Raw genomic sequence first — 19,384 nt, 5'->3', positions numbered from 1 at the left:
TAATTGTGGACATTAGAATATCGCATAGAAAACTCTCTTATTAAAAAAGATCATGAGCTTTGATACTTGACAATAAATACGAACTTTGTTGAATGAGAAGATACAAAAAAAAGATTAAAAAAAAAACGAAAAATGCACAGTAATACATATTACATATTAAAACATTTTTTACTGCTGATAAGATCAAACTTTATATTAATATTTACGTGAGACATTAATACATGGACTTCACAACGTTATAGGTGAATTACAATACATGATCATAGACTAAAGATCGCGTCTTTCGGACAGTGCATATCTCCCGATGACAAAGCGATATGTGTCCGTCAGTATAAAATCAACAGGATTTTCCACTGTCTTTATCGGAAAAACATTAGTCGTGCGGAAAAAAATTAGTTTTTCCGCATTAGTCATTTGTGTAAATTCGTTTGGAAGCGGCGCTACGACTCATCGTTATTTTATTGTCACGTGTATGTCTATCGTATGTGTACGTGTACACACGCTCTACTCGCGTCTCCTCTCTCTCTCTCTCTCCCTCTCTCTTTCTCTCTCTCCCTTCCTCGCGTTCGTTATAGGAAGGTTCCACCGGCGGAGCCGGGCGAGTGTCGGTGGCACGTAGTGCTGTTCGATGCGACGTCGTACAAGGACAAGGCCACATGGTCACGGGCGGCCGGAGCGGACACGTTGTATAGATATATATCGACTACTAGTCGTGACCCCCTCCCTCCTCCCCCTCGCCCGTCGTCATCATCGCCGCCTCTTGCCACTACCACCATCGTATAGGCATTCCTATATCACACGATGTGAACGATACATCGCCAATGTGTGCGACCGCGCGCGCACACGTCGTCGTCGTCGTTTGACCCTACGTCGCGGTCTCGTGGATTTTCAGGGTCACGCAACACGGTAGCGTAACAAAGGACGAGATGTGCCGTCCCGACCCTTCAGTCATCATTAATACTTAAACGAAGGTGGAGCGATATTGCCCGGCGAGTCCTTTCAGAACTATTCAGAATGGATTCTTCCATTAGCACCAGTCATTATGTACGTTTAAGGCCGAGCTGATTGAATAAAGCGATAACATTGACCTAAATCCTGCAATTTCTAAAAATATCGTATTTTAATATCGCAGTTTTTAATCCTAATTCTTTTTTTTTTCTCCGCTTCAAATCTAGTCTGTTCAAGATTTACACACGCGGCCGCGTGTTTCTTTTGCTACTTTAAGCACACGCGCGAAATTACGTAATACGTAATATGTTTTACGAAAGGCGCTCTGGGTTACTGGATATTGAAAAATTATCCGCGAACAGATTTCACGTTTTACACGACACATAGTAGAAGGCCACATTCTATATTAGAGTGCCAACAGAAATTACGAGAAATTAGACTAAAATATTTTCGGTATACGAGGAGTTCACAACGAATTGAACGAGGACAACCATATACATTATTGACGTATTGCCAAGCGCGAGGTACACAAAATTGTACACATTGTTTTAGACAAACGTTTCTACGCGTTCGCCGTTCTACGAGGCTTGCTTATTTCAATTCAAAATATCAGGCTTCGTGTGGTGCCATGCAGAAAATATAACAAGGTGGAAAATACATTACGTAATGTTTGGATTATTTATTTTTATATTACATATATCTCTGTCGCCACTTGTGTTGACGTAACGTGTGGAAGCATGCTTGATACCGATGTGTAGCGTATATGTAAGGCTTTGCCTGTTTGTCAGTTCACTAAAACCGGAAATTTATATCAGCGATACGATGTCGAGTTTGGGTTAGAATAGACCCGGAAACGGCACGATAAAAGACAGGGCACGCATGGTTCTATCCTTGACTCGTGTCTTATCGCAAGGCCAGCTTTCGGAAACACGCGCCTAATGGAAGAGGTCAATGTGGTGTGTCGCAACATTTCGTCACGTAGATTATGCCGATATATTTACGAGATTACCGTCCCGTTCGGGAACAAACTCGCGTAACGAAAGTTATATTTCAAAATATTTTTGTAAATGTAATGATAAGAAAAGTACTGTAAGATCGATCGAAAGTATCAAATTTGATTGATAAAATTTCAAAACATGTATATTATTGTTCGCATTATCGTATATTAAAATAAATATAATGCGACGTTCATTATTGACTAGGAAAAAAGCTATTAATTTCGCGATGTTGGACGGATAAAAAATAATGAATTGTGTCTACCGCAAACTACGCGAAATGAACCTCCCCCCCCCCCGGTCCCCTTTTTGCCCGAGCTACACCTCACTTGCTAATTATGTAAAGCGTTCACCCAACGCAGGTTTTTTGCAATTCTGGCGCAACCCCGCGCGAGAAATTGCAATCTCACCTCGGTCGGCGATGCCAGCCAACGACCTTGGCCTTGCCCGAATAAGACGCGGCCTTGGCGGCCGATCGATGCGACTATCAGCCGGTGCAAGTGCAGCGCGAGGGGGGGAACTGGATCTGAACTGGTTCTCACGTATTCCCGGTTTAGATCGCATCGCGTGCATCAATTACGACGATCAGTCCGGCTCGGTCGCGCTTGAAAACTGTGTCACGCGTCATTGTCGTCTTTTGAGCTTTGATCCTTGGATTCTTCACGTAAATCGCGCGCGCTATAACTTCGCTTATAACTGCGCTCGCGTAGCATTATTACGCAGCTCCGGCGACGCTACGGATTCCGGCGCGGCGAATCACCGCTTCTCACCGCGGACAACAAGTACTTTAAATTCAAGATGTTTACAATATTTCTTGGAGCATTACTCTTTATCGATGACACGACGGTAAAGACGCAAAAAAAATCATTATCGATGATACGTGATAATATAGATACAAATTATATATAATTATATAGAGTGCCGGAAAGTGAAGGATGGGATTATTTTAAATGGTTTTTAAAATCGATCCTCTAATCCGAAATCTTCAAAACGTCACGGCGATGTAATCTTATTACGTCGAGCTTAGACTTTTCGTCTGCCGTTTAAACCGCTGATTTGACGGAAATATGAGAAAAGTGCGAGAATCGGTGTGCGATCTCGGGAAGATCCACATCGCGCGACGGGCATGCGCACCCTCGACCTTGGCACGAGGAAATAACGTCTCTCCGCGGCGCTGTCGAAAGATTGCATAATGTTACGCGAGACGCGGCGGCATAATTCCGTTTCGCTTCTCTTTTTTTTTTCTTCTCCTTCCGTATTCACACTCGTCGCGCATCTTTTGCGCAGACAAGGATCAGGCTTCGCGCCGCCTGACAAACACGCGCCAATTTTTCTTTTCAGTCCGACAGAATTGAGCGAATATAATCTCGTTTGCGATGAATTAAAGAAGCACTGTTTTTTATCCCGCGCCGCGGAAATTCAACTTCGACGAACAAATAAATAATTTCTGTTTTATAAATTTGTATGTCGTTTCTTGCGCAGTCAAGTATTCTGGCAATACGTATAAGGAAACATTCGCGCAAGAAGGTCTCTCTCTTAAAATCATGAAGATATATTTAAATTATAGAATAATTATTCAAAAAAAACTCGCTTGCATGTTATTTGTGTTACATATTATAAAAAAAACAAAAATAAAATAAAATGTAAGAAAAATGTTAAATATTGTTTCTGTCCTTGCTATTGACTTCCAGCATCTGTTAGACTAATTTCCATTTGTCTTCGGTGATACCGTCCGCACGACGTACATCGCGTGATATGACAACATGCGTTATTAGGAACGCGCGTTAATTACTTCCGGCCTGACGATCATCCGATCACGGACATTCGTTATAAATGCGACCTTAGATGAGGCCTTGGTTGCTCCGCGCTAAATTTCAAGCTCGCCGCTTTAATCAGCTGGACTTTGCCACGCGCACGATGCTTAACTACACAAGAAATATACACGTGCGCGATGTAAATTACCGACCCGAGGCAAATTCGACATGCCGTTAAATATCTCGATTCTGTTAAAAGGTATAATTCTGAAACAACTTGGTAACTGTTGCACCGCGGATTTAAGGATTGTCAATCTGTTTACAATAGCATCTCGGGGCGATCGAGCCGAGTCTAGCGAGATATCATCGGTTTGTTTGTCGAACGACCTCGCTCGTACATTCGCGGTCACTTGACGTCAGTTGATGCAAATCGAGTGCCGACTTATCGATTCCATCTCACGTCATCGCACGATAGATCACCGGACAATGCAATTTACTGCAAATAGGTGTTACCGTAAAAGACCATTATTATACTATTGAGAATCGCTTTGCTGGAACGTAATCATTCGTAATGTACAATCAGCGCTAAGCCACTTGTTACGTTGTAAAGTATAGTAATAAAAAATAAATTAACAAACATTGTCGAATGATGAATAATGTTGTTTTTTTTCGTGGATAGCACTTTGGGTGAGAAATGAATTTTTTAAGAGATTAAGAGTTGCTGATAACGTTTCATGACTACATTTTGCAATTTTAAATAACAATTTACTAAATGCTAATTTACTTTAAATTCTAATATTGGTTTAAAACTGTTAGTCTCTAATGTAATTAAGAATAATAACGTCATGTCGGAGAGATAAAGCCGAATAGCTGCGTACAGAAACTTTATTCTTGGCAAAAGTGCCACCGTGTCGTATCTTTTCACAGCAGCAGCATACATTAGATCCTAACTTAAGACTAGCTCACCGTGTGTCAAAATGCTAAATTCGATCTAGTTCACGAACGGCAGGACTTTCCTATATGCAAGGTTTCTCTATGCATGATTCGAACTCATAACAAATGGGTTATCGCTTGAGGTCACAATGACAGTAATTTCTGTGGTTGAAGAAGTCAAGGATCCGAAACCTTGCAAAGTTTGCTACACAACTGTTACGTCTATATCGCAACTGTGGCGACGTTGCATGATTGGCATAATACGAATGCAGCAATATAGCGCAAATAAGTATGTTGTTTAAAATTAACGTCTGCTGTACAACTGAAAAGCGTTAAATCTAAACTTATAAAATTTTACATGAAGTAATTTATGTTTTAATAAAAATTTTCATAATATTAATCACTATTTATCGACGGTCAGATAAAGGATAAAGATTTTGGCTTTTAACAGTGATTTAATATCGTGTGCAAATGTATGTCTGTTTTGGATTATACGTTTAAAAGTAACATATTACATTTATAAATTCGGTTAGATGGCCGAATTCATGTCGTTTGGGACATTTTGGGACACGAAGGGACAAAACCGACATTATTCTCACTAAAACTTTGCATCCTTGACACATAAAAGCTACGGCGACGTAACCCGGGCAAAGAGGCCGTTTCGTTTGCGAATCAAATAGGCTGGGGCAACAACAATGCCGACGAGCTCAATAGTTTACGACGATCGTGAGACCACTTCTTCAAAATTTAACACGTCTTTCGAAACACGTATAATGTCTTATAAACAAATACAAAACAAAGTACGTACATAATTCATTTTTTGAAAAATGTTTTTTTCTCCATAAAACAATTGTTAATTGTAAAAAAAAGTTTTATGCAAAATATGTTTGAAAGAGAGAGGGAGAGAGAGAGAGAGAGAGATAAAGAGAGAAATATGTTTTTAGATAGACGTCTGCTGTAAAATCTACTCCGAAAGCAGACTCTAGAGCGTTCCGCGGATAGAGCAGCGCGGAGTATTCTAAAAATTCTGAAACTCGTTACACATACATACACACACACATTTTCAGGGTCATCACGTCTTGGCCCCTTCACTTCCGTCGATGACTAACTCTTGTCTGGATGGTTCCTGATCCATCCAGTTGCAATTTAAATTACCGAAAAGGAGAAACAAGATAAAATATATCGTAGACGATAAACGAGACCGAAAAGATATATCATCATAATAATAAGAGAGGTTTTACTTACAATTAGATCTTTCTTTAACGAAAATAAAATCACCCATAGAAGATCTAATCACCTATCACATTACAGCACATTGCAGCACACATAATAGACAACAACAAACTTTGTTTTTCCACATTATGCAAACTACTTTGCTTTGGAAAGCTAATATAGAGCTAGCGGGATCAAGGTTGCTCCGCAAACAAGCGCTTGACTTTTAACCACGTGTTTACAGTTACTGTGCAGGTACTCGCAGCTTATCAGACGTTTTAGTATACAACGAAATTAACATTTCAATCAACGCGCTATGCGCGTGGAATAGTATGACTATAAATGACGTGCGATAGACTGACCCAACTTCGGAACTATACCTTTTGTATTTCGTTTTCTCTTACCTTATCATGTAAAGTAGAAGATAGAATAGAATCTAACTGGGAACAGATGCGTCTCCTCTTAATTTTCGGTAAAAAATTTCGATATCTATATGTTGCGCTGCTTGAAAATGACTTGGAGAAATTGAGTCGTTTAAGTGCGGTTTCGCGCGCATAATCATTAGGATAATTAAATCGACAAAAGAAAAACGAAAATCGGCAAATTCTCGTCTTGTGGAAACGAGATTGCGTTATCGCATTATTCAGCCAATTAAAATCGATCGTTCGACATTTGTTGCCCCAATAATTCAGAGAACCAAGGCGGATCCAAGGCCGCGTGACGCGTTTGTTTAAACGAACAATACGACTCGCATTGATTTCTGACGACGATTCTTCAAGGCTAACCGCAAGAATGCGCTAATATCGTGCATGCGCATCAAAGAAAGAAAAGAACCGTCTGCCTCGCAGCAGATGTAAACTACTCTGCTTCGTGATCTATTGTATAATTCGAAATATCAATTTACAGTTGTTCGATCGATTCAATTCCGTACTCGGACTCCCGCTTTTGATCTCTTCAATCGAGTACAGGAGACCTCTCGGAGATCCTTGGTACCTTCGTGTCCTCGGATTCTAGGATCTTTGGCCGTTAAACGTTAACCGTTCCAGTATATCGGGACGGAGATGTTTCTTGGTCCGACTCGACCGCTATTTTTAGACGTCATTGACATTTGCACGTAGACACGTTCGACCGCCCGTGTATACGCACCGCGTGACGGGATCAAGTTTATCGCGAATTGTCTTGATTTTCGGGATCTGTCGCGAAAGCGAAAAACGTATAAAATAACTCCGGAAATACTTTTAACTTTTCGAATCGAGAGACAAGGTGATCGTAGGTTTTATCGGAGATCCTTTAAACTAAAAAAAAAAATGTGTTCAATCCAGGGCGAACATTCAAACCCCGGGTTTCTTTTCTTCCAATCGATCCCATCACTATTCCAGCGCCCTCTCGACCGCGCACATTTTCGCTGGTCCTCGCCCACGCGTATCCTTCAGAGTACGCTTCTACGGTCGATCGGGCCATAATAATAAGGCGAGGAGTATAAATGCCGGCTTTCTCATTGTTCGAGCTTTGGGCGCGCGGGTGTTTTCGCGATATTTTCGGCCGCCCCCTGCGACGGGGGCGGCCGAAAGAGGTGAAAAAAAAGCGCGGACACATCATGTTTTGCGAAGACGATTGTCTCGTTTAGACTCTCGCGTTCGGCGCGTAATTTTCCAAAAAGTATGGACAACCAGCGGCTGGCAAGTTTACGATCGCCATTCTTGGCAACAGTCACGATTTGATCTTTGCTTTGCAAAAACTACAATACGAAGACTCTAGGACTCTTGAACATGCTTTATGAAGATGTAATATTTTTCTTTTCTTTATGCGAATAAAAATTTGTAATAATTCCAATTTATGAATTTGTAGCTCAAATACATGATGTAATACGTAAAATTATTTTTTGTTTTATATATGTATATATTATATATTGTATATATTTATATTATAATATTTATATATTATATATTTGTTTATATACTTTATATTATTGTTTATATACTTTAATATATTTATAGTTAATATATTTTAGTACATAGATACTTAGATATTTATCAACATTATACGTATAATTAATGTTCTAATTTTGTTAATGTTTATATAACGTTTATATAATTTTGATAATATCTTGATAACTCTAAATTTTTATCTAGATGATCATAATCTGAGTTAAAGTATTAATCCGCTTACACTTAAGAGACTTTGAATAAACTTGGTTTAAATTTGTAGCATAATATGCGATAGCTAGAAAGAAAGTTTCGCCAATTGGCTGTCAGCTGTTGCAACTGTTGTTGCAAAACTGCGTTGTGGACAATATAGTAGCACACAGAGGAGGAGGAGGAGAAACGGAGTATAATCTACTTTATACACTTTCACCGAGCGTCCGCGATAACGTGGATTTCCGACAGTGAGAGTTGTCTGTATCACCAGTTATACATTTTGCACCTTGAAAAATCAAATTTCTTCCCTTTTCCTTAAAATAAATTCCTATCATTTTTAATATTTTGTATTTGATATTTTTGTATCCAAATTTGTTTAAAATGCTATTTAATTACATTTCGTTTAAAATCAATTAAAAATATAATTATTACAGCAATAAAAAATAATTTTACTATCTATTTCAATCCTTACATTGCAAATTTTGTTTGTATTTTACTGAAAACTTCTATTATCAAAATATATAGATCGGTGTGAATCAAATCATTCACTAAATTCAAGGGAAACGTATAATATCGTAGATAAAAAGCTCTCTTTATCAGTCGTTGATTTATTGCGACTCGTGGACTCGTAAATTTCTCCGAACGTATTCCATTGGTTCGGTGACAGGTTGCGAATCTAAAGAAGCGAGAGAATCTTGAACAACAAGCGCGCGGAACCCTAATCGATCGGCGCCCTTGACACGTGCTCTGGTTACCCGTGGCAAGTCAATGCCAGAATAATTACAAGCGAGAATATACAGTGGCGAAATGACTTGGAACGAACCGCTCGCTTAACCTTATTAAACAATTAAACATCGTCACCAAACATACGATTGGTACACGACGATCGTATATGAACAATCCGAGGCGTCCTACTTATTGTACTTTCACTTTGAATGATGGAATATGGCAAAAATATAATTTTGTGTTTTTCTCGAAAATTCTAATTCTGTCTCCCTTTTCTGCTATACATTAGCCATTATATGATGAATTTTTCGCTGCTCTATATCTGTTATTGTTAGTATAATTTCCAATAATGATGTAATATATAATTTTCTTCAGTACACTGTTAAATCTATAATGTCAAATTTAATCCTATTTGAGTCACTGCTGCTATATACTTAATAGTTATTTTGAAAACAATGGAGTTAAATAATTAAAAAAAGTACAAATTTAACCCAAATTTGGATTAAATTCCATTGTTTGATTTAAAAGTAACTATTTTGTAACAGTTAAAAAATAATTTTAGTTAAAAATAACTATATATTAGTAGTAGGAGCAGTGGCGATTCAAACAGGATTAAATTTGACATTGTAGATTGCACAGTGTAAACGTGGATTTCTTCTAATATTATATTAATAAGACGTAATATATATACGTGCCCGTATCACGCACTGCCAGATTTTAAAGCGTTAAGGGGAGTTCGGCACGAACGCGGACGCGTCACACGTGGCCTTACTTACGCTCACCCTACGCGCAGGCGGCGTGTTCTGGCTAAGACCCCTGGCACGTGCCGCGCTTCCTCGCGCCAGTTCAGTATCGGGATAATTACAATGTTCCGTGTCGTTCACGGACGATCGGGAGGGCATACTCGCGACTACGCCGCTCGCCCACGTGCTGGACGCGTCGTGAAACTCGAAAGCGGCCGTTCACGTGGGCCACGTGGTGCGCGCCGCCGTCTCACGCTTTCACAAGCCGTACACAGCCGCCCTGTTCCGCGTCGATACGGCGGGTCATTGCCCTCCTACGTGTCGTCGTGTATATGCAGGTTGTGTAACGCGAACCCAAACAATATGTAGGTCGCGCCTATTTCTCCCCGCCTTTTGCTCGCCTCGGTCTGCCGCCCGATTGCATCAACGGACATCGCGGTCTGCTGGCCGAAAAAAAAAAAGAAAATGTCGCCGACGGGATAGTCTTCTCTTTTATGATTACTTCATTCAGTTGGACGCTTCCTGGTTCACGTTCCAATTCGTCTACTTTCAAACGCCTGACTTACAATATCTAGCGATCACGATGGAAAATTAGGAGTATAGTAAGCACGGATTGTCGAATTATATAACTTTCGAACCATCAGGTATAGTAAAGTTATTTTGACACTGACCACAGCGCGTTGAAGATAAGATATTCAGCAATCAGCATCCACTCTTACGCAAAAAAGATATATTACGATATTTTCGCTATCGCTAAACGCTAAAGGCGTTTCAATGCTATTTTTAGAATTATTGCGATAAATCTAGTCATAATTACGTGCAACCTCATTATATTGTGCTAATTATATTTTGTTTTAATTATATTGTGTTATCTATTCTACAAGCGCGTGTCATTTTTATTTAATGTACATGAAATCCGGCGGGACGCCCCGGTACAAATAAAGTCGGAAGATAATGGTCTGACCTTGTCGAGAGCGAGGAATTGATAAGAGTTGTAATTCATATATCGTAACCTTGGGGTTATGTGTGTACGACTCGTGCAGCCTTGAATCGATTAATTTGAAATAAATAATTCCTCGAAGTGGCCTTGCGATTAATTCTGAATCATTTAGTCGCGGGACGGTATTAGGTGTTATCAAAATTTCGCAATGTTTCAAGCCCCCTCAATTCGCGATTCGCGATATCATAATCAAGTTCAGCGTACATCTAAAACGAAAACACGTTCAACTTGAAATAATAATAATAAGATAAAAAATGCTACAGCGATACTTATATGTAACGAAAACAGCGGCAGAGAGATACGACGGGAAGTATTTTGAGCTCACTGATATTAGACTATTTTGTAATTTAAACGCATAAAGTTTCGAATGATGCAAATACGCGACGCTTTACACGCTCATTGTGAAGAGACGTCTTTACGCGCGTCCAACACAGACGCGCGATTATATACCGCGCGTGAAACGCATTTGACTATTTATTATTCCGATTATAATTATTATCCGTGTGGAGCAATTTAGTTTGCGAAACTTGTTATCATAGACGTTGATGCAAGCGTGCGAATCGTGCGGAGAGTCGCGTTTTCCCTCCCGAGATATTTTTGCGCCGATTAAGAGCATCACTAACGTTGAAATCCAGGAAGATGAAGAGATCGTCCGACAAGAGTTTTGCGGGTTGCGCTCTTTCTCTCGTTGATCGTCGGGTCAACGGGTCGCCCACGCCTCGGACTATTCGAACACTATCGAAATACAGGACAGTGAAATCCTGCTATTTGATTGGTAACTACAATTCCGGGATATATGTACATACTACATATGTATAACTTTATATAATAACACACACACACATCACACACATATCACACAGAGTCGTGTTTCTTGTAACCAAAACGAAAATGACTTTTTCACAGAGAAATTGAATTTAAAATTTTGTTACCGAATCCTTACGACAAATATTGTGTTAAGTTATGTTTCAATTAAAGCCGACTGGAAATTCGCCGAATATATAGTTCTCTTTCTATCACATTCAGCTTAGAATTTATTTTTCAATAAATGTCATGAAACGATATAATTGATAGCGTGGCGTAACGCGTCGCTCATTGCTGCAACCAGGAAATGAACTGAAGTGGAATTGAAAATTTTTCGCGATCGTAACTGCTGAAAGTGTGCCGACTTACAAACGAGAAAAGGGCAAAGCCGATGGTAGAGATAACCAAATATGAATTTCAAAAGGATGCTAAAAGGTTGAGATGCTTTACAAGTTTAATTGTAATTAATATTGTTAAAGTTAAACAAAATCATCGAATCTCTTTTTAAATAAGATATTTCGAAATTTAACATTCAAATAAAAATGAAATTATACATACCTATATATACATATTATATTCAAATATTTATATATTTATATAAATATATTATATATATATATATATATATTATTTTATTTAATTGCACATATAACGTTAGTGTAAAATGTAACAATATGTTAAATAGTGAGACAACTAAAGAGTTGCGAAAAATACGAACGTGAACTTTCTCTCCAGTAAAAGTAAGAGTTGTGATATCGCCAGCGACCAATGCTTATTCAACGAGTTCAGTATTTTACTTATTCAAGATGCTTTCTCTTACGCTTGGCTAATAAAAATTGGCTAAACCAATTACCATATCGGCTTCAGAAATTATTTTAAAAGGTCTTGCTGCCATCGATAAATATTTCACGTAAATAGTACGAACGCGTATATAAAATAAAATCATGCAAATGAAAATAATATGCACACATAATCTAACATTTGACATTTTTTAATGTTATCCACGTGTCATATCATACGAGATAGAAGTAAATATCTATGTTTATCTTCTTAAATTAGCATCAGGAGCTTCAACGTTTCCGTAGTGTAGTGGTTATCACGTGTGCTTCACACGCACAAGGTCCCCGGTTCGATCCCGGGCGGAAACATCTTTTGCTTAAAGTAGCTAAAATATTTTTTTTAATTTGTAAAAATTCAGAATACGAAAAAAAACAATGTTTCCGCCCGGGATCGAACCGGGGACCTTGTGCGTGTGAAGCACACGTGATAACCACTACACTACGGAAACTTCGAACCTTTCACTACAATTACAAGAGGATGAACGACAAAACTAGTTTCATGAAATTCATGTTTTTTGTATTTAAAAAATTTTTAAATTTTATATTACATACCTTCCATAATTTCATTTACCTTATTAAATCAAAATTGTGTCAAAAGTTTAGTCTTGGAAACTTGAGATACAAATTTAGTAACGTTTTCGCGCATGCGGATACGAGGTTTCGTCGGTAGTTTCGCACGAAGATTAAACTGAACTGTGAATTTAGGAAACGTGTGTGATCTTTGTGTGTGCACGAGAAATCTTATATGTGCTATGAGAATGCCGGGGGATCGCCGGGGTAGGGCAGGTCGAGCCGTCTCAAGGCCAGTTAGGCACAAGGGCAGCTTCAGTCTAGTGTGAACTCGACCGCGCCCTTCGAGGTCATGCCATCCCATTCTCGCACACGCATCTTTATTTTTCCTTCGACAAGTCAACACGATCGGAGTTTCTTTGTGTTTCAAGCGCTCGAGAACAACGAGATGAATAAAGATGAATCAATTTGAAGATCGGCAATCTTTGTGTATAAATCAATTAAATCATTATTTAACTTATTAATCACCGTTACTTATTCAGATCGATATTTATCTCTTTTTTTTTAAATAAGCGTACAATCGCGCTAATTTAATTATTTAAAGTATAACTTTTTATTTTATTAAAGTGTAGCACGTATAAGTTTTCCATTCTATGCGATACAAAAAAAAATTACTTCGTTAATTGCCGCAATTTGGCCAGCCCTAATTGTATCAAAAAGATTTTTTTTCTCACTGAACCGAAAGGTCAATCTTAATTCGTATGAGAAGCTCGATGAGCATTGTCATTGAATTAATTGCTCGTTGGGTAGAACAGATAAGCCCATTGGCGCGTATTCCCTTTGCTCCTCTCGTCCCCTAGAAGTACCGAATCACTTCATAATTGGACGTCACGCGATAGGGAACGACAAACAGATCAAGGTCCCATCGATGAAAGAGACAAGATTACTTCGGTGAACTTTTTCGAAATTATGGACAGAATAAGTAATCGATTACGATGAATCATTTTATCCAACTACAAAAAGAAAAAATTACAAAAAAAGTGTTTTTAATAAATAATATTTTTCAATAAAGATTTGTATCCTATCAAATTTGCATCCTATCGAACAGAAATTATTATTATTGTTTACTAAATGTGAATAAAACCTAATTAATTTCTATAATAACAGAATTTAATTAAAATTTAATTAAATCTAGAACGGTGTGAGTTGTGATTGTACAATTAATGATAGATTTTCGAAGAATGGCTTAAATGCATTATGGCACAAATGAAGTATAAATATTGCTTTATTGGCCCAAGACAGATTTCGAGTGCAGTTTCGAGAGACGAGGGGGTTGAGGTAACCGATTCTTGGCGCGAGCTTGGCTGGGCCCGAACCTTGACTGGGCGCGAAGAACGAGTAGGACGGGAAAAAGGGCGGCGCAGTGCCGCAGTCTGCGAGAAAAGGAGGGAAAGGGAGACAAAGAACTGAAAGAGCCCTCATTCCTTTAACGCGTTGCACGCCATACTCCGCTCTCAGCTCCCGGGGTTCAACGCACTACGGTAGACACAAAAATCCCCCCAAGGTCGGTGCATCCCTGTCCGTTGGTTCGTCCGTTCCATGGTTGACCGTCTCCCGCCCCACCCCTCGGACAACCCCTCAGCATCCAATGCCCCTCCAACGGGACAAACGCACCCACGCGACCGATCTTGTTCGACTTCAGGGCCGCGCAAATGAAAGCACAGAAATCTGTTTGAGTAGACTACGCGAGACATGTAACCATCGATCAGATTAAATTCATTCTTATAGGTATATATGTAAAACAATTATTACTCACTAAAACTTCAGTGTCAAAGTAATCGCCGGAGTTTCCATGGTAAAAATTAATTGTGATCTAAAAAAGCGTAATCTGTGTACAATGTGAGAAAAATATTTTTTCGATAATACAACAAAGGGTTGAGAATTTGCGAATGCAGAAACCTCGTTTTATCGATCGCGAATTTGGCTCGTAAACGCCGTACGATGCAGAGAAGGAACGAAGAGGAAGGAGAAGAATAATCGAGAGCAAGGATCGCGTATGGATTGGCATGAAGCGACGAGTGCATCGGGTGAACGGCCGGCCGTGCATCCAGACTGCAGACGTCCAATAAAAATATCTTACGTTAGCCTTTCTCTCTCCTGACTATCGTCTACCCTCATTCATCGCCAAATTATTTTTATTGTCGAATGTGCAACGCTTCTTACCAACGTCGACCGATCATGTTTTATTATCCAATTAAGGGACAAGTGAAACAAAAATGGTAGAAATTCGTCCATATTGTGATTATCATATGCTATTTTTTTAATAATACCGGTGATAAAGAAAGAAAATTTTCACTCACAACGATAGGTTGAGTAAAATTTCCCAATGATACTTTAGGAATATATGTGACAAGCGCCGTCGGCTGATAGTGCAGGCTAAGAGACTTATTCCAAATTTCAACTGATTGCAATTATTTTATAAATAGCAAACAGAACAATATTTTCCAATAATATATTTATAGATTTACTACATTTGGAACTTTAACTACATTTACAGTGTCAGATACTGTCACAAATATAGGAGCTAATGAGCCAGATGGACTTTTGCTCACTCAAGCCGAGCGCGCTATCTCGTTATTAATACGACCGTAGGACAATGCACTCGTTACCGACGTAAATAAGTATACACAAAAAGACGGCGATCGAAGCTTTTAACTCGAACTGTTGAGGATCTATGAATCGCCATCGTGGATAAATTCTCCGCGTCTCCACTTGCAAAAGGCTTCTGATTCATTCTAAGTTATTACGAGCCAGCCGAAGAACGGTGTATTCTGGTCGAACACTATTGTTTCCCTGCAGCGTGCGACGCGACGTCGATCGCAGATTTCTGGAATGGCTGACAGTTAATCCCGAGTCCCGACTCGATCCTAAAAATATCGAAAAAGAGCGCACGCGGTCGGTGCATTCCACTAACAACGCTAATGCGCAAGTAAATGCTCTAAATCTCTCTTATATGAGAGCTACAAGACAATGAAATAGACACAGATTTTCATATAATTCAAATCAATGCAAAAGGATATCGAAAAAATACTTTTCAGATATGTCATAAATACTTTTGATTCAAAATTGATTGTCGAAATTGATACATTTTTTATTTTTAATGAAATTTTATTTAGAAAAAATTATTAAATTTTAGTTTTTGAAGTCCTGACACCAGTGATTGAAATTTTGAAACAAGCTGACAAATTAAGTTGCTTATCCTGAGCAGAAAAATTTCTTAAAGTTGAGATTTTTAACCGTGTTAGACATCACGTCGCTCGGTCGCGACTGTCGAGATGATTCGAGGTATGAGTCACTGGAAATATAATCCGAATATACGGCCGGCTATGACGCACAAGGTCAAGGTTTCAAACGGTTATCAAGAAATAAATTAAAGTACCTCTTTATGCCGTCTATGGCGCATACTGGCGCGACAGCGAGGCAAAGACAACAATGACTTTATAACTATGCGCATAATGTGCAGCTAAAAGCATGCATGAAGGTGCATGAAATTATTTTTCGATTATCATTCAAGTATATAGAATCCGCGAAAGATAAACTTATTTTAGATTCGCGCGCTGTGTTTACACATATCTAAATTTAATGCACTGTTAGGCTTAACGTTAATCGATAACGTGTAAGCGGCGTTATACTATACTTTTAAAGCTTACATTACAACACTTATAATATGTTATTCTAACAGACGAGTGTTACGAACTATCGATCAGCCGTTGAATAGCTTCAAGCTGAAACATATTACGCGCGCGCCCAATTTTAGAAATTTCTCCTATATCAAGCACAAATGACCGCAATATAGACTAATTAAAGAGTCAACCCGAGCTCCAAATGACGAAGAGAGCTGGTTCACTACGTTTCAGTCATCGCGCGCGCATTACGCCCTGGTAAATATCATTCTCGGGATCGATCATCGTTCTAGAGAAACGATTCTCTTAATAGAGAACAGAGGAAGGTAAATCATTCAGACGACCTCCGATTAAACAGCGTCAGTAAAACGGTCACGGTGACCCTCGATTTGCTCTTACCTCGTTGAAGAACAAATCGATGCCTCGAGCCAGTGTCAATGTCAGCCGTAGGGCAGATGTGTGTGCGACCGGCGCGGCGCGGGCGCCGGGCGACGGGGAAAGTAACAGCGGCCTTTGACATTACGTCATCGTGACGTCAGTCAGCAACCCCTTCATTGCTGCCACTAGATTTGCCCCGACTTGCCCTTGCTACGAACTACCCGGACCCGACCCTTCACCCCGCGTTCACGGTTCGTCCAACCTGCGGCATCGGACGCACCTTCGCGTCAGTCCAACCTGTTGATCTAGCTGAGAATAAACTCGATCCCTCATTATGGAAAATACCGAGATCCCGGCACGAGCGTGAGTTCTCGGGTATCGATTTATATACCCGTCAGCGTCGTCGAAAATGAAGAGCCGATAAAATATTGCTCGGTTAATGATAGTATCTGTCTCATCCCGATTTCTTCAAAAGGCCATGATCTACGAGCTTGATAATTTAATAGGAACAACTGCTATATGCGAGAGGCGCCACTAAATTTACAGAACTATGATATAAACATTATTACACGGAAAGAATGGTTTTACTAGAAGGTCAAAAAATTTTGATCTAAATATAATTTTGTTGGACTATCAAAATAATTTTGATAAAAACTTAAAAAAGGATTGCTGTAAAACATTTTAATATCCTAGCAATCAGTTGACTTTCCAGCAAAATTATTTTGATGGTCCAACAAAAATTATTTTCAAATCTGTATCCACCAAAACTTTTAGAGAAACTCTTTTAGCAAAATTGTTCTGTCCGTGTACATCACGTTTTATATTATGAAGCAAGCATATTAATTTTATTTGTAAAATTTATCGCACTATTAATACAATTATCGAATTGTAAATAATACATCCTATTTTCTCTTAAAAATTTCATCTATATCGTTTTACGGATCATTCCATTGATTCCCGGAATGATGAATTGAAGAAAAATAAAACAATATACAGCGAACCGGATGTCGAGACAAAATAAAAGAAAAAATAACGAGGAACAGATTACACATCCGAAAAAGTTCAAAATAAGAAAGATGCAACAAAGACCTAAGAAATACATAATTTTGCTGTCGACATTTTCGTTGGAAAAATACGCTTCCTCTTCAATGAATAATATAAGTTCTCTTGCAAAAACAAAGGACGCGTACAGATGTATAAGGCGACCAATATGGATAACACATGGTGTCGAATTACCTCAGTCTTATTGGACGATTTTCGGGCAGTCAAAGACTGAAAAAAGCTGCGCGCACACAAAAGAGTTCCGATTGAGTCGAACTCGATACGAGCTGCCAAGATGGCGAACCACGTTTTTTTTCATTTTGCGAATCATACTTCGAACACCTGTCCAAAATTGAAGGCTGCATTTCGAAGCTTGAAAGTACGACTTAATTCATACTTATTCTGAACGATAAAATGGATCTACTCTGCACAAAAAATCTACGATATTCCATGAATATTACGTAACGCAAATTTGATTTTTCAGTTCAAATTTTATTCGTTGAACAAAGTATCGGATACGGTAGACCGCACACCGCGGACAAAGGTGGCAAATATACGGTTCCTCCTTTTCGAGGTCACTCATCGCCCGTGCCGTACCACCTGCCGTTGATACAGCCGAGCTTACGCACCACCCTCCCAACATATTGCTTCGATCTTAATGTCCATTTTATAATGAAAAGGTAATTGTTCCCGTATATAAAATGTATAATGTAAATGACTCTTTCTTATGATGTCAAAGAAACATATACGTTATAGAAATGTATAGAGTTGATATTGCACAATAAATCATAATTTACAGTAGTATCGATAAAGATTCGTAAATATAAACAATTGTTAATTTACGAAGCAATAAAAATCAATACTTCATTTATTTTTAAATCTACATTTGAAGGAGATAACAGTAAAAAAAACTATTAAAATATAATAATTCAGATATTACTTTGCTCGATAAAACGAGGTCATTTGATTTTTAACGATCCCTCGAGAGACCGACGAACTGCATGCAACCGTCTGTCGTGGGTCACGTAAACGCGGGTGCGCCACCCGGCCAGGTGTTTCACGACGTACGCCGATTTTGTGGGTCGTCCTGGCAGACAGACACCCCGAGTCGTGCGTTTGGCACATGACTGGCGGCAACATATTTTGCCCCGTTTATGTAGGTCACAAGTTATTGCGCGGGGTTATAATATTCAGGGCCGTAAGAGCCGAAACAGCCGTCGGCTACTTCGTTATACATCGTCTTGATATGTCTAAGGAAACGAAACTTTGCTTTTCTCTATAACAATTTCTGTCGAAGACAGAAATGGTTATACTGACAGAAATTCCAAACTAAAGCTTCAAACCGCCGATAGACGAAGAAATGATTGATATCTAAAGCAATATTATGTTATTTCAGGCACAATTGTAATCCTGTGAAACAAACTGTAGCAAGATAAACAGTTCTCAGTGTAACAGTTCTTTCAAATTCTGCTAATCTCTCGACAAACCTCCTAGTCAACAAATCGACAATAAAGTTATGTAGTAAGAGCCAGTCTCTGAAAGAAAAGTTTTCACAAAGAAATTTCATAACTGTGGCCACGAGCCTGACATAACAAAATGCGGTTTATTCGAGCAGGTGTTACGCAAGTAACGAAGCACTCGCTGCCAAAAGAGCCGAAACACCTGTCCATTTTTATCAAG

General features: G+C 39.0%; 2 non-coding genes across 2 annotated transcripts; one reads left to right on the top strand and one right to left on the bottom strand.

The window, feature by feature from the left end:
- Positions 1–12,328: 12,328 nt before the first annotated feature.
- On the top strand, positions 12,329–12,401 carry Trnav-cac. Its single transcript has one exon. It is a non-coding gene; the product is annotated as a tRNA-Val (tRNA).
- Positions 12,402–12,468: 67 nt separating this feature from the next.
- Trnav-cac lies at positions 12,469–12,541 on the bottom strand. Its single transcript has one exon. It is a non-coding gene; the product is annotated as a tRNA-Val (tRNA).
- Between the last annotated feature and the right edge of the window lie 6,843 nt (positions 12,542–19,384).

The sequence above is a fragment of the Wasmannia auropunctata genome, unplaced genomic scaffold (assembly GCF_000956235.1).
Source record: "Wasmannia auropunctata unplaced genomic scaffold, wasmannia.A_1.0 LD335888.1, whole genome shotgun sequence".
Taxonomy (NCBI): domain Eukaryota; kingdom Metazoa; phylum Arthropoda; class Insecta; order Hymenoptera; family Formicidae; genus Wasmannia; species Wasmannia auropunctata.
Note: the sequence above shows the minus strand (reverse complement) of the source record. Positions and strands in the feature narration are given on the sequence as shown.